The following is a 23,310-nucleotide window of genomic DNA, read 5'->3' as shown; positions in this document are numbered from 1 at the left end:
GCGGTCGCCGGTAACAGTTAATTACCGGCGATCGCAAAACAGGGGTCAGTAAAAACCAACCCCGATCAAGTTCTTTGGGGTCTTGGCTACCCCCGGCAGCCAAGACCCCAAAGAACTTCCGGGTGCCGGCCGGCATGTGCGCCCGCCATTTTTGGCAGCAACAAGATGGCGACGCCCATCGGGAGCCACGAGGAGCACCGGGGGAGACAGGTGAGTATCGGGGGGCAATCGGGGACCCCACTTCTCTGTCCTCTGATGTGCAATCACATCGGAGGACAGAGAAATTAAATGGGAAATCGCGGTTTTTTTTTTGCGACCGCCGGTAAACTGTTAACCCCTTAATGACCCAGCCTATTTTGACCTTAATGACCTGGCCATTTTTTGCAATTCTGACCAGTGTCCCTTTATGAGGTAATAACTTCGGAACGCTTCAACGGATCCTAGCGGTTCTGAGATTGTTTTTTCGTGACATATTGGGCTGCATGTTAGTGGTAAACTTAGGTCGATGATTTCTGCGTTTATTTGTGAAAAAAAAAAACGGAAATTTGGCGAAAATTTTGAAAATTTTGCAATTTTCACATTTTGAATTTTTATTCTGTTAAACCAGAGAGTTATGTAACACAAAATAGTTAATAAATAACATTTTCCACATGTCTACTTTACATCAGCACAATTTTGGAAACAAAATTTTTTTTTGCTAGGAAGTTATAAGGGTTAAAATTTGACCAGTGATTTCTCATTTTTACAACAAAATTTACAAAACCATTTTTTTTAGGGACCACCTCACATTTGAAGTCAGTTTGAGGGTTCTATATGGCTGAAAATACCCAAACGTGACACCATTCTAAAAACTGCACCCCTCAAGGTACACAAAACCACATTCAAGCAGTTTATTCACCCTTCAGGTGTTTCACAGCAGCAGAAGCAACATGGAAGGAAAAAGTGAACATTTAACTTTTTAGTCACAAAAATGATTTTTAGCAACAATTTTTTTTTATTTTCCCAAGGGTAAAATGAGAAACTGGACCACAAAAGTTGTTGTCCAATTTGTCCTGAGTACGCTGATACCTCATATGTGGTGGTAAACCACTGTTTGGGGGCACGGCAGGGCTCGGAAGCGAAGGAGCGCCATTTGACTTTTTGAATGAAAAATTGGCTCCAATCTTTAGCGGACACCATGTCGCGTTTGGAGAGCCCCCGTGTGCCTAAACATTGGAGCTCCCCCACAAATGACCCCATTTTGGAAACTAGACGCCCCAAGGAACTTATCTAGATGCATAGTGAGCACTTTAAACCCCCAGGTGCTTCACAAATTGATCTGTAAAAATGAAAAAGTACTTTTTTTTCACAAAAAATTTCTTTTAGACTCAATGTTTTCATTTTCACATGGGCAACAGGATAAAATGGATCCTAAAATTTGTTGGGCAATTTCTCCTGAGTACACCGATACCTCATGTGTGGGGGTAAACCACTGTTTGGGTGCACGGCAAGGCTCGGAAGGGAAGGAGCAGCATTTGACTTTTTGAATGAAAAATTATCTCCATCGTTAGCGGACACCATGTCGCGTTTGGAGAGACCCTGTGTGCCTAAACATTGGAGCTCCCCCACATGTGACCCCATTTTGGAAACTAGACCCCCCAAGGAACTTATCTAGATGCATAGTGAGCACTTTAAACTCTCAGGTGCTTCACAAATTGATCCGTAAAAATGAAAAAGTACTTTTTTTTCACAAAAGAATTATTTTAGCCTCAATTTTTTCATTTTCACATGGGCAACAGGATAAAATGGATCCTAAAATTTGTTGGGCAATTTCTCCTGAGTACACCGATACCTCATATGTGGGGGTAAACCACTTTTTGGGTGCACGGCAAGGCTCGGAAGGGAAGGCGCGCCATTTGACTTTTTGAATGGAAAATTAGCTCCAATCGTTAGCGGACACCATGTCGCGTTTAGAGAGCCCCTGTGTGCCTAAACATTGGAGCTCCCCCACAAGTGACCCCATTTTGGAAACTAGACCCCCCAAGGAACTTATCTAGATGCATAGTGAGCACTTTAAACCCCCAGCTGCTTCACAGAAGTTTATAACGCAGAGCCGTGAAAATAAAAAAATAATTTTTCTTTCCTCAAAAATGATTTTTTAGCCCGGAAATGTTTATTTTCCCAAGGGTAACAGGAGAAATTGGAACCCAAATGTTATTGTCCAGTTTCTCCTGAGTACGCTGATACCCCATATGTGGGGGTGAACCACTGTTTGGGCGCACGGCAGGGCTCGGAAGGGAAGGCACGCCATTTGGCTTTTTGAATGGAAAATTAGCTCCAATCATTAGCGGACACCATGTGGCGTTTGGAGAGCACCTGTGTGCCTAAACATTGGAGCTCCCCTAAAAGTGACCCCATTTTGGAAACTAGACCCCCAAAGGAACTAATCTAGATGTGTGGTGAGCACTTTGAACCCCCAAGTGCTTCATAGAAGTTTATAACGCAGAGCCATGAAAATAAAAAATAATTTTTCTTTTCTCAAAAATGATTTTTTAGCCCGCAATTTTTTATATTCCCAAGGGTAACAGGAGAAATTTGACCCCGAAAGTTGTTGTCCAGTTTCTCCTGAGTACGCTGATACCCCATATGTGGGGGTAAACCACTGTTCGGGCACACGTCGGAGTTCGGAAGGGAAGTAGTGACATTTTGAAATGCAGACTTTGATGGAATGCTCTGCGGGCGTCACGTTGCGTTTGCAAAGCCCCTGATGTGCCTAAACAGTAGAAACTCCCCACAAGTGACCCCATTTTGGAAACTAGACCCCCAAAGGAACTAATCTAGATGTGTGGTGTGCACTTTGAACCCCCAAGTGCTTCATAGAAGTTTATAACGCAGAGCCATGAAAATAAAAAATAATTTTTCTTTTCTCAAAAATGATTTTTTAGCCCGCAATTTTTTATTTTCCCAAGGGTTACAGGAGAAATTGGACCCCAAAAGTTGTTGTCCAGTTTCTTCTGAGTACGCTGGTACCCCATATGTGTGGGTAAACCACTGTTTGGGCACACGTCAGGGCTCGGAAGGGAGAGAGCACCATTTGACTTTTTCAACGCAAGATTGGCTGGAATCAATGGTGGCGCCATGTCGCGTTTGGAGACCCCCTGATGTGCCTAAACAGTGGAAACCCCTCAATTCTAACTCCAACACTAACCCCAACACACCCCTAACCCTAATCCCAACCCTAACCCCAACACACCCCTAACCCTAGTCTTAACCCTAATTCCAACCCTAACTGTAATTCCAACCCTAACCCTAAGGCTATGTGCCCACGTTGCGGATTTGTGTGCGGATTTTTCCGCACTGTTTTTGAAAAATCTGCAGGTAAAACGCACTGCGCTTTACCTGCGGATTTACCGTGGATTTCCAGTGTTTTTGTGTGGATTTCACCTGCGGATTCCTATTATGGAGCAGGTGTAAAACGCTGCGGAATCCGCACAAAGAATTGACATGCTGCGGAAAATACAACGCAGCGTTTCCGCGCTGTATTTTCCGCACCATGGGCACAGTGGATTTGGTTTTCCATAGGTTTACGTGGTACTGTAAACGTGATGGAAAACTGCTACGAATCCGCAGCGACCAATCCGCTGCGGATCCGCAGCCAAATCTGCACCATGTGCACATAGCCTAATTCTAACCCTAATTCCAACCCTAGCCCTAATTCTAACCCTAACTCTAACCCTAATTGTAACCCTAACCCTAATTCTAACCCTATCCCTAAGTGCAACCCTATCCCTAAGTGCAACCCTAAGTGCAACCCTAACCCTAAGTGCAGCCCTAAGTGCAACCCTAAGTGCAGCCCTATCCCTAAGTGCAACCCTATCCCTAAGTGCAACCCTATCCCTAAGTGCAACCCTATCCCTAAGTGCAACCCTATCCCTAAGTGCAACCCTATCCCTAAGTGCAACCCTATCCCTAAGTGCAACCCTATCCCTAAGTGCAACCCTATCCCTAACCCTAAGTGCAACCCTAAGTGCAACCCTAACCCTACCCCTAACCCTACCCCTAACCCTAATCCTAACAGAAAAACAAAAATAAATATATTTTCAGTATTTTATTATTGTTTCTACCTATGGGGGTGATAAAGGGGGGTTATTTACTATTTTTTTTATTTTGATCGCTGTGATAGAACCTATCGCAGCAATCAAAATGTGCAAGGAACGAATCTGCCGGCCTGCAGATTCGGCCGGTGCACTGCGCATGCGCCCGCCATTTTCCAAGATGGCGGCGCCCATGCGAGAAGACCGAGGACAGCGGGAGGGACACCGGGACTAGGTAAGTATGGGGGGGTGCAATCGGACAGCGGGGGGGGGGGGGGGGCAGAGGGGAGGACGGGGGAGGGTCGGATGGGAGAGGAAGGCGCTTAGGACAGGACGGAGGGGTACGGAACACTGACGGCAGCTGCAGATCGCCGCCGTCAGTCGGTGGGGGGGCCAGATCGGGGTCTCCAGCCATGGCAGATGCTATTGCAGCATCGGCCATGGCTGGATTGTAATATTTTACCAATTTTCATAGGTGAAATATTACAGATTGCTCTGATTGGCTGTTTCACTTTCAACAGCCAATCAGACGATCGTAGCCATGGGGGGGCGAAGCCACCCCCCCTGGGCTGAGGTACCACTCCCCCTGTCCCTGCATGTCGGGTGAAATTGGAGTTAACCCTTTCACCCGGCCTGCAGGGACGCGATCATTCTGTGACACAGCATATGCGTCACAGGTCGGATTCGCACCGACTTTCATGACGCATACGCTGTGTCACAGGTCGGGAAGGGGTTAATTACCGGCAATCGCAACCCGGGGGTCGGTAAAAAAACCCCAGAATCATGTTCTCTGGGGTCTCGGCTATCCCCGTTAACCGAAACCAGAGAAAATCTGACTCTGGTGGGCGCTATTCACTTTTTCCCCAGTTAATTAACGGCGCTGTGGTTTAAGTACCTTTAACTGCCGCAGTTAAAAGGCATATCGGCGGTCGTTAAGGGGTTAAAATAGGGGGGCCCCCTAAAAAAAACAATGTGGGGTCCCCCAATAATTTATAGCCAGAAAAGCGGGCTGATATTCATAGCCTAGAGAGGGACCATGGATATTGGCCCCCCAGCTACAAATATCAGCTCCCAGCCGCCCCAGAAATGGCGCATCTGTAAGATGCCCCAGTTCCGGCACTTAGCCTCTCCCTTTCCACTGCCCTGTAGCGGTGTCATATGGGGTTATTAGGGGTTAATGTCACCTTTGTAAGGTGACATTAAGCAGGCTTAGTAATGGAGAGATGTCAATAAGATACCTACTAGTGATCTCCGAGTATTTGTTAGTGTTCGGAGATTTAGTTTTCATCGCGGCAGCTGAATGATTTACAGCTACTAGCCATCATAAGTACATGTGGGGGTTGCCTGTTTGCTAGGGAATTCCCACATGTATTCAAGCTGGTTTGTAGTTGTAAATCATTCAGCTGCGGCAATGAAAACAAAATCTCCGAACACTAACAAATACTTGGAGGTCACCCGAGCGTGCTCGGGAAAACCCGAGCAACGAGTATACTTGCTCATCACTAAGGCTGCCATCACACTAGCAGTATTTGATCAGTATTTTACATCAGTATTTGTAGGCCAAAACTAGGAGTGGGTGATAAATGCAGAACTTGTGCATATGTTTCTATTAGGCCGGCCTCACACTCAGCGTATGTAAATACGGTCCGTTTTTTACGGCCATAATACGCAGAAAAGTCCCCAAAATAGTGATCCGTATGTCATCCGTAGGCAAGGTGTGTCAGCGTATTTTGCGCATGGCATCCTCCGTATGTAATCCGTATGGCATCCGTACTGCAATATTTTCTCGCAGGCTTGCAAAACCGACATCTAATGGATTTATGCGCTCAAATGTTCGTTAAAACATATATACAGTATATATATATATATATATATATATATATATATATATATATATATATATATATATATATAATTGAGACACATATATATATATTCTGTATTTATATTTAATTCAGCGCGATATATGTGAAAAGCTGGTAATTCAATTGCCGGCTTTTAATTTCTCCTTCCCAAACCCGACAGGATATGAGACATGGTTTACATACAGTAAACCATCTCATATCCCCTTTTTTTTGCATATTCCACACTACTAATGTTAGTAGTGTGTATGTGCAAAATTTGGGCGCTGTAGCTGCTAAAATAAAGGGTTAAATGGCGGAAAAAATTGGCGTGGGCTCCTGCGCAATTTTCTCTGCCAGAGTGGTAAAGCCAGTGACTGAGGGCAGATATTAATAGCCTAGAGAGGGTCCATGGTTATTGGCCCCCCCTGGCTACAAACATCTGCCCCCAGCCACCCCAGAAAAGGCACATCTGGAAGATGCGCCTATTCTGGCACTTGGCCACTCTCTTCCCACTCCCGTGTAGCGGTGGGATATGGGGTAATGAAGGGTTAATGTCACCTTGCTATTGTAAAGTGACATTTTAAGCCAGATTAATAATGGAGAGGCGTCAATTATGACACCTATCCATTATTAATCCAATTGTATGAAAGGGTTAAAAAAACCACACATTATTAAAAAGTATTTTAATGAAATAAACACACAGGTTGTTTTAATATTTTATTGCTCTCTCAATCCACCTGAAGACCCTCGCTCTGAAAAATAATAAACCAACAATATACATACCTTCAGATGATCTGTCAAGTCCCACGAAGTAAATCCATCTGAAGGGGTTAAATCATTTTACAGTCAGGAGCTGTGCTAATGCACTCGCTCGTGCCTGTAAACCCCCGGGTACTGAAAGGAAAGCAGGATGATCTGTACTTACCTTGAGTTGCGGCGATGCGCCCTCTGCTGGATGTCCTCATATGAACTCGAGCGTGGGAACTTTTCCAAGGCTCCAGTTCATGAGGACATCCAGCAGAGGGCGCATCACCGCAACTCAAGGTAAGTATAGATCATCCTGCTTTCCTTTCAGTACCCGGGGGTTTACAGGCACGAGCGAGTGCATTAGCACAGCTCCTGACTGTAAAATGATTTAACCCCTTCAGATGGATTTACTTCGTGGGACTTGACAGATCATCTGAAGGTATGTATATTGTTGGTTTATTATTTTTCAGAGCAAGGGTCTTCAGGTGGATTGAGAGAGCAATAAAATATTAAAACAACCTGTGTGTTTATTTCATTAAAATACTTTTTAATTATGTGTGTGTGTTTTTTTAACCCTTTCATACAATTGGATTAATAATGGATAGGTGTCATAATTGACGCCTCTCCATTATTAATCTGGCTTAATGTCACCTTACAATAGCAAGGTGACATTAACCCTTCATTACTCCATATCCCACTGCTACACGGGAGTGGGAAGAGAGTGGCCAAGTGCCAGAATAGGAGCATCTTCCAGATGTGCCTTTTCTGGGGTGGCTGGGGGCAGATGTTTGTAGCCGGGGGGGGGGCAATAACCATGGACCCTCTCCTGGCTATTAATATCTGCCCTCAGTCACTGGCTTTACCACTCTGGCAGAGAAAATTGTGTGGGAGCCCACGCCATTTTTTTTACGCCATTTAACCCTTTATTTTAGCAGCTACAGTGCCCAAATTTTGCACATACACACTACTAACATTAGTAGTGTGGAATATGCAAAAAAAAAGGATATGAGATGGTTTACTGTATGTAAACCATGTCTCATATCATGTCGGGTTTGTGAAGGAGAAATGAAAAGCCGGCAATTGAATTACCGGCTTTTCACTAACACCGCTGCGTATTTCTCACAAGTCACACTACTGGTCCATGTGGAATCCGTATTTTTCTCGCCCACATAGACTTTCATTGGCGATTTTTTTTTGCGCAATACAGTGACAAACGCAGCATGCTGCAATTTTCTACGGCCGTACAAGACCGTATATTACGGATGCGTAATATACGGCAGATAGGAGCTGGGCAATAGAGAATCATTGGGCCATGTGTAATGCGTAGTTTATGGACATAGTTTATGCGCTCATATGTCCGTAAAACTTGCTAGTGTGAGGCCGGCCTTATACTTTTCCTCTGATTGTTCCACTCCTGGTTTTGGCTTACAACTACTGTGGTAAAATACTGACCAAATACTTCTAGTGTGACGGCAGCCTAATACCTACCATTATTAATCCTATAGTTGGTAAAGGGTTATTAAAACACACACATGCAGAATAAAGTATTTTAATGAAATAAAACACCACACAGTTTTGCCATTTTAATTACACTGGTAATCCAAGCAAAGCCATCGATCTTCTGAAAAAAAAAAACAACAAAAAAAAACAACAGTATACTCCCTGAGTCTGACACCGTCCTTAATAACGAGTGTTCCACGATGAGTCCAGCTCTGCTACATCTGGATGCCTGACATCCAAACATAGCAGATAGTGTTGAGCGATACCGTCCGATACTTGAAAGTATCGGTATCGGAAAGTATCGTCCGATACCGGCAAAGTATCGGATCTAATCCGATACCGATACCCGATACCAATACAAGTTAATGGGACTCAAGTATCGGACGGTATCCCTGATGGTTCCCAGGGTCTGAAGGAGAGGAGACTCTCCTTCAGGCCCTGGGATCCATATTAATGTGTAAAATAAAGCATTAAAATAAAAAATATTGATATACTCACCTCTCCGATGCAGCCTGCACCTTACCGAGGGAACCGGCAGCCTTCTTTGCTTAAAATGCGCGCGTTTACTGCCTTCCGTGACGTCACGGCTTCTGATTGGTCGCGTGCCGCCCATGTGACCGTGACGCGACCAATCACAAGCCGTGACGTAATTTTCAGGTCCTGAATGCCTAGAATTAGGCATTTAGGACCTGAGAATTACGTCACGGCTTGTGATTGGTCGCGTCGCGGTCACATGGGCGGCACGCGACCAATCAGAAGCCGTGACGTCACGGAAGGCAGTAAACGCGCGCATTTTAAGCAAAGAAGGCTGCCGGTTCCCTCGGTAAGGTGCAGGCTGCGTCGGAGAGGTGAGTATATCAATATTTTTTATTTTAATTCTTTATTTTACACATTATATCGATCCCGATACCGATTCCCGATACAACAAAAGTATCGGATCTTGGTATCGGAATTCCGATACCGCAAATATCGGCCGATACCCGATACTTGCGGTATCGGAATGCTCAACACTAATAGCAGAGCTTGTAGATGATCAGTGGAGATAACTCTCTGACGATCACCTACACTCTAGCTCTCACGGTCAGCTGACCGTGAGAACTAGCCTAGGGTGACCAGAGATAACCCCCGGTCACATGCATGGCATTTCTCGCGGTAAGCTAAGCTATCGCGAGAACTGTAGTGGACGCGGACTTCCGGCGGTGACAAGTAAGAGTTTATTTAAATTAGTAGACATGCGTAGTAAGCTGCATTTAAGCAGTTACTACGCATGTGACTAATCGTTAAATGAGGTTTTACCGCAACTAATGATATTCTACGGGAAATTTACGGTGCAGTGATGGAGTGTCCCCGCATTGTAAACAGACATGCTGCATTCTAGAAAGAGGCCCCACATGTCCGTTTACGTAGGTCTGCCGCCTGCGTCTTTTAGCACATAGTAGAGACTGGATTTCATGAAATCCCCTCCACTATGCTGTAACATCTGGTCACTGCGTGTTTGACGCTGCAGCTGTAATCTCACCGGAATGGCGGGAACCGGAAATCTGCTGCTGACTGATACCAGAGAACACTAGCTGCACAGCACACAACCAGGAAGGAGAAGTTGCAGGGAGAGCTGAAAGACCAAATACAGCCCTGCCTCACTGTCCCTCTTATGGTACATGCCCTCCACACACCCCTCTCTCTTTTCCATACTTCACACTGTCTTCTCATACTGTGTGCCTACTGTAGAGCACAGTCTCTATACTGTACCCCTTCATTACACTCCTCCTACTTGGCATACTGTCTCCTCCTGGCTGTGCCCTTACACTGTTTCCCACACTATTCAGGTTCTTTTCTGTGACCACTCACACTTTCTTCCCCCATACTGTCTGCCCACATTTCTTGTTCCCTCCTCATGTACGTCCCCCCTGCTAACTATACTGTCTCCTCACTTACTTACCCCCTCACTCTACATATTTCCTCCTCAAACATCCCGCCGACTCCCCATACTGTGTCCGCACACATCCCATCACCCTCATACCCATAGTTCCTCCTCACACATCCCATCACGCTCACTCCCAATACTATAAAAGCACACAATTCTCCCTTCGCTACTCACTGGGTCCACCCCATCTCCCCACACAGAATATATCCACTCCCCTTCCGACAGAATAAATCCATCCCCATCCACACAGAATAAATGCACCCTGCCCCACACACTAAATAAATTCCCGACCCCACACCCACTGAATAAATTCCCGACTCCCCACACACACTGAATAAATTCCCAACCCCCCACACACTGAATAAATTCCCAACCCCCCACACACACTGAACAAATCCCCGACCATCACACACGCACACTGAATCCCCCCACACACACTGAATACACACACACTGAATAAATCCCTCATACTGAATAAATACACACAATGAATAAATCCCTGACCCCACTTTCCACACATACACACTCAATAAATCCCCGACCACCACACACACACTGAATAAATCCCTAATCACACACTGAATAAATCCCTGACCCCACCTTCCACTCAAGCTGACTAAATCCCCATACTAAATAAATACACACACTGAATTAGGCCATGTGCACACGTTCAGTATTTTTAGCGTTTTTTTCGCTATAAAAACGTGATAAAAAACGCGAAAAAAACGCTAACATATGCCTCCCATTATTTTCAGTGTATTCCGCATTTTTTGTGCAAATGTAACCTTTTTTTCCGCGAAAAAATCGCATCGCGGAAAAAAAAGCAACATGTTCATTAAAATGCGGAATTGCAGGGGATTCCGCACACCTAGGAGTGCATTGATCTGCTTACTTCCTGCACGGGGCTGTGCACACCATGCGGGAAGTAAGCAGATTATGTGCGGTTGGTACCCAGGGTGGAGGAGATGAGACTCTCCTCCACGGACTGGGCACCATATAATTGGTAAAAAAAAAAAGAATTAAAATAAAAAATAGTGATATACTCACCTTCGATGTCTTCCCGCCTCTCCGCTGCATGCTGCCGCTTTGTTTTCTATAGCTGGTGTGCGGTGAAGGACCTGCGATGACGTCACGGTCTTGTGATTGGTCGAGACCGGTCATGTGACCGCGACGTCATGGAAGGTCCTGAACCACACCGGCATCTATAGGAACGGACGCCTGCAGGTGAGTATAACCATTTTTTTATTATTTTTAAACATTCTATCTTTTACTATAGATGCTGCATAGGCAGCATCTATAGTAAAAAGATGGTCACACTTGTCAAACGCTATGTTTGACAAGTGTGACCAACCTGTCAGTCAGTTTTCCAAGTGATGCTACAGATCGCTTGGAAAACTTTAGCATTCTGCAAGCTAATTACGCTTGCAGAATGCTAAAAAAACGCGAAAAAAACGGAAAAAAAACGCAAAAGAAAAATGCGGATTTCTTGCAGAAAATTTCCGGTTTTCTTCAGGAAATTTCTGCAAGAAATCCGGGCGTGTGCACATACCCTAAATCCCTGACCCCACTTTCCACACACACAGAATAAATCCTTAATCACACACACACTCTGAATAAATCCCTAATCCCACACACACTGAATAAATCCTGACCCCCCCAACACACACACGCGGAATAAATCCTGACCCAACACACATACACACACGGAATACATCCTAACACACCCAAAAACACACACGCACCCTGAATAGATCTCTAACCACACACACACTGTATAAATCCCCATCCCCCCCACAACACACACACACTGAATAAACCTCCCAAGCACTGAATAAATAAAAATCAACACACACACTGAATAAATATTCACATACTGTACATACTCACAACCCACCCACCCCACGCTGAATCTTCGGTGTTTTCAACTCCGCAACCACAGGAGCAGAAGCACTTACCACCGAGTCTCTTCTCTCTTCTGCGCGCCGGAGAGTGACGTCAGCAGCATGATCACATGACCTGTTCACGCTGCTGGCCTCTCTCTGACCCAAGGGTCAGAGCCTCAATTGTACTCGCATCTGCTAGGCTTCTTTCACACTTCCGTCGGTCGGGGTGCGCCATAATGCAGTTAAGCGACGTATCGACGGATGTTGTGAAAATAGTGTAAAACGTGTTCAATGCATCCAGTGTTATGACGGATGCATAGAAAGAGTTCCTGCCTGCATTTTCAGGTATAAAAAAATCCTCCCGGGCATGCTCAGAATGAAAAAATGGGATACGTCGCTGGATTCCTATGTTTGACGGTCAGCGACGGATCCTGCGTCCATAGGCTTCCATTATAGCCAACGATGGACAGCGCGGACCCATCGCTGAGCGATTTTCCAACGTGCAGAAAAAACGTTCCTCTGAACGTTTTCTCCGCACAACGGACAGCTATTTTCAGACGGATCCAGTGCACGTCGGATGAAACTATGGGAAAAAACAGGATCCTGCAAAAAAATTTGCAGGATCCTGTTTTTTCAAAACTTGATGGATTTCGACGGGAGGAAAAAGACAGAAGTGTGAAAGAGGCCTAAGGCTACTTTCACATTAGCGCCGTACGACGCACGACGATTTGCGTCGTTGCGACGTACCGACGCAAGCAGTGAAAGCGCCGCACAATGGGGGCAGCGGATGCTGTTTTTCAACGCATCCGCTGCCCCATTGTGATGTGCGGGGAGGCGGGGGCGGAGTTCCCGGTCACAACGCACCAAAAAACGTTACATGCAACGTTTTTTGGTGGCGACGGACCGACACAACACAACGCAACCGTCGCACGGCGGTTGCGACGTGTGGCAATGCGTCGCACTGCTTCGCTAATGCAAGTCTATGGAGAAAAAACGCATCCTGCAAGCACTTTTGCAGGATGCGTTTTTTCTACAAAACGACGCATAGCGACGTGCAGTGTACGACGCTAGTGTGAAAGTAGCGTAAGGCTACTTTCACACTTGCGTTTTTCAGCTTCCGTCACAATACGTCGTTTTTTGAGAATGCAGGATCCTGCAAAAAAATTTGCTGGATCCTGCATTTTCCCATAGACTTGTATTAGCGACGGATTGTGACGGATGGACATCCATTTCATCCGTTGTGCACTGGATCCGTCGGAAAATAGCAGTCCGTCGTGTGGAGAAAATGTTTATAGGAACGTTTTTTCTCTACCTCGGAAAATCGGTCAGTGACACATCCTGCGCTGCCCGTTGACGGCTATAATGGAAGCCTATGGACGCATCCGCCGCTGACTGTCACACACAGGAATCCTGCGACGGATCCTGTTTTTTCCCTCTGAGCATGCACGGAAGGATTTTCAAATCTGGAAAAAAGTTCATTCACTCTCTCTCTCCGTCACTACACTGGATGCGTCACACACCTTTTTCCCTATTTTCATGACGTCCGTCGATACGTCATTTTGCTGCACAACGACGGACAGCAGAAAACGCAAGTGTGAAAGTAGCCTTAGATGCGAGTGGAATTGATCCTTGGGAGCCAGTACGCTGAAGCTTCTCTGTGCCGACACAGAGATCGGCTATATATATATATATATATATATGCATATATGTGTGTGTATATATATACAGTGGGGCAAAAAAGTATTTAGTCAGTCAGCAATAGTGCAAGTTCCACCACTTAAAAAGATGAGAGGCGTCTGTAATTTACATCATAGGTAGACCTCAACTATGGGAGACAAACTGAGAAAAAAAAATCCAGAAAATCACATTGTCTGTTTTTTTATCATTTTATTTGCATTTTATGGTGGAAAATAAGTATTTGGTCAGAAACAAAATTTCATCTCAATACTTTGCAATAAATCCTTTGTTGGCAATGACAGAGGTCAAACGTTTTCTGTAAGTCTTCACAAGGTTGCCACACACTGTTGTTGGTATTTTGGCCCATTCCTCCATGCAGATCTCCTCTAGAGCTGTGATGTTTTTGGCTTTTCGCTTGGCAACACGGACTTTCAACTCCCTCCAAAGGTTTTCTATAGGGTTGAGATCTGGAGACTGGCTAGGCCACTCCAGGACCTTGAAATGCTTCTTACGAAGCCACTCCTTCGTTGCCCTGGCGGTGTGCTTTGGATCATTGTCATGTTGAAAGACCCAGCCACGTTTCAACTTCAATGCCCTTGCTGATGGAAGGAGGTTTGCACTCAAAATCTCACGATACATGGCCCCATTCATTCTTTCATGTACCGGATCAGTCGTCCTGGCCCCTTTGCAGAGAAACAGCCCCAAAGCATGATGTTTCCACCACCATGCTTTACAGTAGGTATGGTGTTTGATGGATGCAACTCAGTATTCTTTTTCCTCCAAACACGACAAGTTGTGTTTCTACCAAACAGTTCCAGTTTGGTTTCATCAGACCATAGGACATTCTCCCAAAACTCCTCTGGATCATCCAAATGCTCTCTAGCAAACTTCAGACGGGCCCGGACATGTACTGGCTTAAGCAGTGGGACACGTCTGGCACTGCAGGATCTGAGTCCATGGTGGCGTAGTGTGTTACTTATGGTAGGCCTTGTTACATTGGTCCCAGCTCTCTGCAGTTCATTCACTAGGTCCCCCCGCGTGGTTCTGGGATTTTTGCTCACCGTTCTTGTGATCATTCTGACCCCACGGGGTGGGATTTTGCGTGGAGCCCCAGATCGAGGGAGATTATCAGTGGTCTTGTATGTCTTCCATTTTCTAATTATTGCTCCCACTGTTGATTTCTTCACTCCAAGCTGGTTGGCTATTGCAGATTCAGTCTTCCCAGCCTGGTGCAGGGCTACAATTTTGTTTCTGGTGTCCTTTGACAGCTCTTTGGTCTTCACCATAGTGGAGGTTGGAGTCAGACTGTTTGAGGGTGTGCACAGGTGTCTTTTTATACTGATAACAAGTTTAAACAGGTGCCATTACTACAGGTAATGAGTGGAGGAAAGGGGAGACTCTTAAAGAAGAAGTTACAGGTCTGTGAGAGCCAGAAATCTTGATTGTTTGTTTCTGACCAAATACTTATTTTCCACCATAAAATGCAAATAAAATGATAAAAAAACAGACAATGTGATTTTCTGGATTTTTTTTTCTCAGTTTGTCTCACATAGTTGAGGTCTACCTATGATGTAAATTACAGACGCCTCTCATCTTTTTAATTGGTGGAACTTGCACTATTGCTGACTGACTAAATACTTTTTTGCCCCACTGTATATATGAAGAAAACAGTCCAAAGGTGAACGGCACTGGCCAACGTTCATTAAGTGCAAAGCCGATAACAGAAAATCTTCTTAATTCAAAACAGCCGTACTACAACGATTTCGGGTGCAAATCCATCGGAAAAACAGATATAATCCATGAAATGAATAGAAGAAATCTATTCTATATTCTTCTATTAATTATATATATATATATATATATATATATATATATATATACCGTACATATATACACTTCTGGTGTAAATTAGACCAGAAGTGTTCTGCAGGGACTCCAGACATTCCTGTAATACTGTAATAATTTGTCACTTCTGTGTTATAAATTATGATGACTGTCGGTTCCGCTTTTTAATGATGACTGTCTGTTGCTCTCTTTTATGATGGCTATCGGCTGCACTCTTTTATGATGACTGCAAGTTGCCATCTTTTATGGTGACTGTCAGTTGCCATCTTTTATGGTGACTGTCAGTTGCGCTCTTTATGATGATGATTGGCTGCACTCTTTTATGATGACTGCCAGTTGTGCTCTTTTATGACGACTGTTGGTTGCGCTTTGTTATGATGACTGTTGGTTGCACTCTGTTATGATGAATGTCGGTTGTGCTCTTTTATGATGACTGTTGGTTGCACTCTGTTATGGTGACTGTCAGTTGCGCTCTGTTATAATGACTGTTGGTTACACTCTGTTATGACTGTCGGTTGCGCTCTTATGTATATGATGACTGTCGGCTGCACTCTTTTATTATGACTGTCAGTTGCGCTCTTTTATGATGACTGTCGGTTGCACTCTTTTATGATGATGGTCGGCTGCACACTTTTATGATGACTGTCAGTTGCGCTCTTTTATGATGACAGTCGGCTGCGCTTTTTTATGGTGACTGTCAGTCGTGCTCTTTTATGATGACTGTCGGTTGCGCTCTTTTATGATGGCGGCTGGCTGCACTCTTTTATGATGACTGTCGGCTGTGCTCTTTTATGGTGACTGTCGGTTGCGCTCTTTTTATAATGACTGTCGGTTGCGCTCTTACCGTATATGATGACTGTCAGTTGCGCTCTTTTATGATGATGGTCGGTTGCACTCTTTTATTATGGCTGTCGGTTGCGCTCTTTTATGATGACTGTCGGTTGCGCTCTTTTATGATGACGGTCAGCTGCACTCATTTATGATGACGGTCAGCTGCGCTCTTTTATGGTGACTGTCCGTTGCTCTCTTTTATGACTGTCGGTTGCGCTCTTTTATGATGACTGTCGGCTGCGCTCTTTTATGACTGTGAGTTGCTCTCTTTTATGACTATCGGTTGCGCTCTTTTATGATGACTGTCAGTTGCGCTCTTTTATGATGACTGTCGGTTGCGCTCTTTTATGATGACTGTCGGTTGCTCTCTTTTATGACTGTCGGTTGCCCTCTTTTATGACTGTCGGGTGCTCTCTTATGATGACTGTCAGTTGCGCTCTTTTATGATGACTGTCGGTTGCACTCTGCTATGATGACTGTCGGTTGCGCTCTTTCTGATGATCAGCTGCGCTCTTTTATGATGGTCGGTTGTTCTCTTTTATGATGCCTGTCGGTTGCGCTCTGTTATAATGACGGTTGGTTGCACTCTGTTATGATGACTGTTGGTTGCGCTCTTTTATGATGACTGTCGGTTGCGCTCTTTTATGATAACTGTTGGTTTGCGCTCTTTTATGATGACTGTCAGTTGCTCTCTTTTATGATAACTGTCGGTTTGCGCTCTTTTGTGATGACTGTCGGTTGCGCTCTTTTATGATGACGGCTGCGATCTTTTATGGTGACTGTCGGTTGCTCTTTTTTATCACTGTCGGTTGCTCTCTTTTATGACTGTCGGGTGCTCTCTTATGATGACTGTCGGTTGCGCTCTTTTAAGATGACTGTCGGTTGCGCTCTTTATGATGATGATCGGCTACGCTCTTTTATGATGATGGTCGGTTGTGCTCTTTTATGGTGACTGTTGGTTGCACTCTGTTATGATGACTGTCGGTTGCGCTCTGTTATGATGACTGTCGGTTGCGCTCTGTTATGATGACTGTTGGTTGCGCTCTTTTATGATGACTGTCGGTTGCGCTCTTTTATGATAACTGTCGGTTTGCGCTCTTTTATGATGACTGTCGGTTGCGCTCTTTTAAGATAACTGTCGGTTTGCGCTCTTTTATGATGACTGTCGGTTTGCGCTCTTTTGTGATGACTGTTGGTTGTGCTCTTTTATGATGACTGTCGGTTGCTCTCCATTATGATAACTGTCGGCTGCTCTTTTATGATGACTGTCGGTTGCGCTCTTTTATGATAACTGTCGGTTTGCGCTCTTTTATGATGACTGTCGGTTGCGCTCTTTTATGATGACTGTCGTGTTGCTCTCCATTATGATAACTGTCGGCTGCTCTGTCATGATGACTGTTGGTAGGCGCTCTTTTATGATGATTTTTGGTTGCTCTCTTATGATAACTGTCAGTTGCACTCTTATGACGACAGTCGTCTGCTCTCTTTTATGATTACTGTCGGTTACACTCTTATGATGACTGTCGGCTGCTCTCTTTTATGATGACTGTCAGTTGTGCTCTTTTATGATGACTGTCGGTTGTGCTCTTTTATGATGACTGTCGGTTGCGCTCTGTTATGATGACTGTCAGTTGCTGTCTTTTATGATGACTGTCGGTTGCACTCTTATGATGACTGTCGGCTGCGCTCTGTTATGATGACTGTCAGTTGCGCTTTTTTATGATGACTGTCGGTTGCTCTCTTTTATGACTGTTGGTTGTGCTCTTTTATGATGACGGTCGCTTGCTCTCTCTTTCTCCCAGTGAAGCTCCGCTCACTCCTTACCATGTCACTGCTGCGGACAGGACGATGACAGACGGGAGACGTTACATTCTGGTGACATTGAACAATCAGCGCTGAGCGTAATTATTTATATTACAAAAAGCCACAATAAAAATGTAAGATTTATAAATTAGGAAATTAAAGAATTTTGCCCAAATAAACAAAACATAGAACAGTGTTAAAAAATATTCCTGTCTGTGAAGTCTGCGCCATTAAACAACTGAGCAATTACATTAAAAAAATTAAGAAGCTGGATGGGGGGACCAGAATGGAGAGAAGCCTGGAGCTAACTCCATTATGCCCTGTCAGCGCTGAGCTGTCTACATTGGAGGCTCCAGTGAGATCCTCAAAAAATCAACTCCACTCTAGGTGTAACCATATGACTGCTCTGTGCGCACAGGACCTGTGATGAGGTCACAGTCATGTGATCAGTCCCATGGAGGGGAGGAGCCAGTCTCCATTTTGCTCCATGTGAGAGAAGACGTCTGCACTGGTGACAGGTAATGAGGGAGCAGGGAGGGTGTGATGGGGGAAATGACCTTTGAATGTGCGTGTGATATTACAGGGTATATACACTAGATTCCTTGATAAGGCGTTGATCCAGGGAACTAGTCTGATTGCCGTATGTGGGGTCGGGAAGGAATTTTTTTCCCCATGGTGGAGTTACTCTTTGCCACATGGGTTTTTTTTGCCTTCCTCTGGATCGACATGTTAGGGCATGTTAGGTTAGGCTATGGGTTGAACTAGATGGACTTAAAGTCTTCCTTCAACCTTAATAACTCTCTTACTACTATGTTACCATCGGGCGTTCAGCTGACATGACACCTGAGACCCGGCTTTCATTGCCAGGAGCATTTTAACCCTCTAAATGATGCGATCGATATAGAAGGCAGGCATAAGGTGAGGGATCCTTCTACTATGCTATCGGCACTCCAGTGACGTCTTCACGGGGACCTGATCATTGCCATGGTCACGACATCTGGGTCATCAGGCTACGGCAAGCCCCTTAGACCATGCTCAGAGTATGGACTTAGGCTGGTTTCACTCTTGCATAGGGCATAGCTGCAGAGGGCTGAGTACCTCCTTGGTATCTAAAAAAAAAATCACAAAATTATACATAAAAATACGTATTTATTGGCAGAATTTTTTCTTAACAAAAAATAAAGTACACACATTTGGTGTCGCTGCGTCCAGAATGACCCGATCTATAAAACTGTCACGCTAGTTAACCCCTTCCGTGAACACCCTAAAATTAAAAAAAAGCATTAAACGGTGCTTTTTCATCATACCGCTGAACAAAAAAGGGAATGAAACATGATCAAAAACGTAAATATAAATAAACATGGTATCACTGAAAACATCATCCTGTCGTGCAAAAAAGTAAGCAGTTCCATCAGCTGAGATAAAAAAAAGCTGTAGCTCGCAGAATAAACAATGAATTTTTTTATATCAAATGGTTTTTAGTGTGTAAATGCACCAAAACATAAAAAAACCTATAAATCTGGTATCACCGACACGAAGAATAATGTTATCTCATCACTTATACCGCACAAGGAACGTCATAAAAATAAAATCAAAGATCGCAGTAAGGCTCGGCACACATTTATCCTGCGCTCTGCACTGAGCGCTTACATGGGGATTTCCATGTAAATCTCTGAAATAAGTGATTCAGATGGAACCCCCAGTGGAAGATTCCCTATAATGAGGCTAAGGGCTCGTACTTACCTGCGAGAAACTCAGATGAGTCTCGCATGTTAATACCCGGCACTCAGATCGGAGTGTGTGGCCGCATAGGAATACATGCAGCCGCACGCTCCGCTCCTGAGTGCCGGGTGCAGCGCCTGGTATTGATGTGCGAGATTCATCCGAGTTTCTCGCAGGTGAATATGAGCCCTAATGGAGACTCTCTAGATGCTGTCTGACCTGTGATCCGGCGGTGTCCGTCTTTTTATTAGGCGTCCATAAAAGTGTAGTCGGCCATAGTTTTGTGCACCTCTGAAAAGGACAACACTGAACAGAGGCCATATGGAGTACAGAGTAACTCTGTTGCCATATTATAATGAGTGGATTCCTCGGTGGTTTCATATGAATCGGGTCACTAGGAGATTTAAATGGAAACCCCAAAGTAAGTGCTTATCGTACAGCGCCTGATAAATGTGATCCTTAATGTTATGTACAGTGTTCCCAATAACCGCTTCAACTTAGTCCACAAAAAATAGCTAGTCCCGACTCATATTCATCATCTTTTAATGGAACTATAGTGGGCCTCCAAATTACTGGTAACCCAAAGGCTCTGGAAAAGCGAAATTGCGCCTCGCCCAGTGTGCCTAAACCACATTTGGCATCCACATTTTTGGCATTTCTGTAGCGATGAGAGCCCATGTCTAATTTACGGTTGCATGTATCCAGAAGCACGAGCTTGGCATATGGGCACTACAATTTTCCATTTTCTTTCAGCAACATGCACTGCTGCTTGTTTCTGTAAAACACCCATGGAGAAAAGTCATCACTGCACCTGTAGATACATTCCCAAAGGGGTATAATTTTCAAAATGGGGTCACTTGAGGCAGTATTCTACTCTTATAGCACTTAGGGGCTCTGTATGTGGAGTCCGCAAACTATTCTCGGAAAATCTGCACTCTAGGAGTCAAATAGCTGTCCGTTCCTCTGGAGTCTCCCCCTGTGGCTTAACACATATGGGGTATTTCCATGTTCAACAAAAATTGTGTGACAAATTTTGGTGCCATATTTACCCATTTGCCAGTGTAAAATTGTAAAATTTTGTAAAACCCAAAATTTTCTTCACCACCCAATGGTATAAAATTCTGTGACACAGCCGTGGTGACATTATGATTACTGCACCCTTCGATTCATTGCACCCGCAAACCACATCACTAAATTCTGCAACAAATTATGGCACTTCTTCCCTTCTGATCTTTGCACTGTGCTTGAAAAGTTCCCGATTACATGTAGGGTATTGGCGCACTGAGGAGAAATTGCACAACAAACTGAGAGGTCCATTTTTTGCTATTAGCCTTTATAAAAATTAAAAAGTTGGGGCTAAGACATTTGTTAGTCAAAATGCTCACTGCACCCCTAGATGAATTAACTGAGGGGTGTAATTTGTAAAATGACATCAATTATGGGGGTTTCTGCTATGCTGACACCTCAGGGTCTCTGCCTGTATGACATGGCACCCTCAAACCATTCCAGAAAAAACTGAACTTCAATATGGCGCTTCTTCCTGTCTCAGCTTTGTACTGTGCCTCAAAAGTAGTTTTTTACCACATATTGGGTATCGGTGTACTCAGGAGAAATTGCACAACAAATTTTGGGGTCGGTTTTGCCCTGTTACCCTTGTGAAAATGAAAAAAAAATTGGGATTAAAATAAAATTGTTGGAAAAATTTAAATTTTTCATTTTCACAGTTCAACGTCGTAAAATTCTGTGGAGCACAAATTCCTAGAGGCAGCTAGTTACCAAAATGGGGTCATTTGTGGGCAGTTAGAACTGTTTAGGCACAGCAGGGGCTCTCCAAATGTGACTTGGCATCCGCTCTCGATTCCAGCCATGTTTGCATTCCAAAAGTCAAACACTGCTCCTTCCTTTCCGAGCCCTGTCATGCACCCAAACAGTAGTTTTCCCCTATATATGGAGTACTGGCGTACTCAGGAGAAATTGCAGAACAAATTTTGGAGTCCGTTTTCTCCTGTTATCCTTGAGAAAATAAAATGTCTCAGGCTGAAACAACATTTTTGAGGGAAAAAGGAAAATTCATTCATTTTTTTTCTTCCACATTCCTTTAATTGCTGTGAAGCACCTGAAGGGGTAATAAACCTCTTTAATGTGGTTTTGAGGGGTGAAGTTTTTAGAATGTGATGTCATGTGGTCCCCCCCCCCCAAAAAAATTGTTTTGTAAATTGTTTGAAAAAAGTGAAATTGCTTTTCAACTTTTAGCCCTTCTAACGTCATAACAAAAAAATGTTTAATGATGCATATGTAAAGTAGACATGTGGGAAATTTTATGTATTAACTATTTTGAGTGCTATAACTCTCTGAAATAAGGGTAATTTCCATGATACACAGACCGCAGCGGATTTTCCGCAAAGTGTGAACAGCATTTTTTTTCTCATTGATTTACATTGTACTGTAAATCAATTGCGGATCTGCAGCGTTTCTGCACTGCAAAAAACGCTGCGGATCCGCAGAGAATCCGCAACGTGTGCACATACCCTTAGGCTATGTGCACACGTTGCGGATTAGGCTTAGGAATTTTGTGGTGCGGATTCTGTCTCTCCTGGCAGAAAACGCACCTGCGTTTTTTTGTGCGGTTCCGCAGCGTTTTTTGTTTTTTTTTTGCTGCGTTTTTCTTGCGGATTTGCTGCGTTTTTTACCCCTGCGGTTTTCTATAATGGAATGGGTACAAAAACTCTGCAGATTCACAAAAAAGAAGTGACATGCTACTTCTTTTAAACCGCAGCGTTTCCGCAACGGATTTTCCGCAAAGTGTGCACAGCATTTTTTTTTCTCATTGATTTACATTGTACTGTAAATCAATTGCGGATCTGCAGCACTTCTGCACTGCAAAAAACGCTGCGGATCCACAGAGAATCCGCAACGTGTGCACATACCCTTAAGGATGGACTGAATTGAAGATGTGCGACAATTTTAGCGGGGAGACTTCAGATGAGGATATTGCAGTAGTCGAGGCAGTAGATGATGAAGACATGCACCAACATTTTAGTAGATTCAAGGTTTCGGAAAAGATGTATTCTGGAAATGTTTTTGAGCTGGAGGAGGTAGAAGGTAGCAAGAGCTTCAATGTGGGGTTTAAAGGACAGGTGTTGTGAATTGGGTTTCTGGGCTCCCCCGGTGGTCACTGGTGGTACTGAACTTGTGTGCTTCATCTCCTCTGTTCACCTGTTTCCATCAGGATGTGGGAGTTTTCTATTTAACCTTGCTCCTCAGTCATTTCTATGCCGGCCAACAATGTTACCAGAAGCCTTTCTGTTGCATGTTCCTGCTCCTAGACTACTATCAGCTAAGTTGGACTTGTAGTCCTAAGTTTGTTTTGCATTTTTGTTCCAGTTCTCTGTGTTTGAATATTTCTGAGGCTGGAAGCTCTTGTGAGCTGAAATTGCCACTCTAGTGTCATGAGTTGATAT

At 44.3% G+C, this 23,310-nt stretch overlaps 1 protein-coding gene across 2 annotated transcripts in view; it reads left to right on the top strand.

The window, feature by feature from the left end:
* LOC143767223 (uncharacterized) overlaps positions 1-23,310 on the top strand; it is a 323,645-nt gene that overhangs the window by 237,464 nt on the left and 62,871 nt on the right. Inside the window, exon 1 of one of the 2 annotated variants that reach the window (XM_077255376.1) lies at positions 18,553-18,645. The exons of the other annotated variant lie outside the window; for it this stretch is intronic. The gene's annotated coding sequence lies outside the window, so the exon portion shown is untranslated. Of the gene's footprint in view, positions 1-18,552; positions 18,646-23,310 lie in introns of those variants that run through there. 2 annotated transcript variants of the gene reach the window in all.

The sequence above is a fragment of the Ranitomeya variabilis genome, chromosome 4, assembly GCF_051348905.1.
Source record: "Ranitomeya variabilis isolate aRanVar5 chromosome 4, aRanVar5.hap1, whole genome shotgun sequence".
NCBI classification, from domain to species: domain Eukaryota; kingdom Metazoa; phylum Chordata; class Amphibia; order Anura; family Dendrobatidae; genus Ranitomeya; species Ranitomeya variabilis.
The sequence above is the reverse complement of the archived record's forward strand: the minus strand, read 5'-3'. Positions and strand labels throughout refer to the sequence as shown.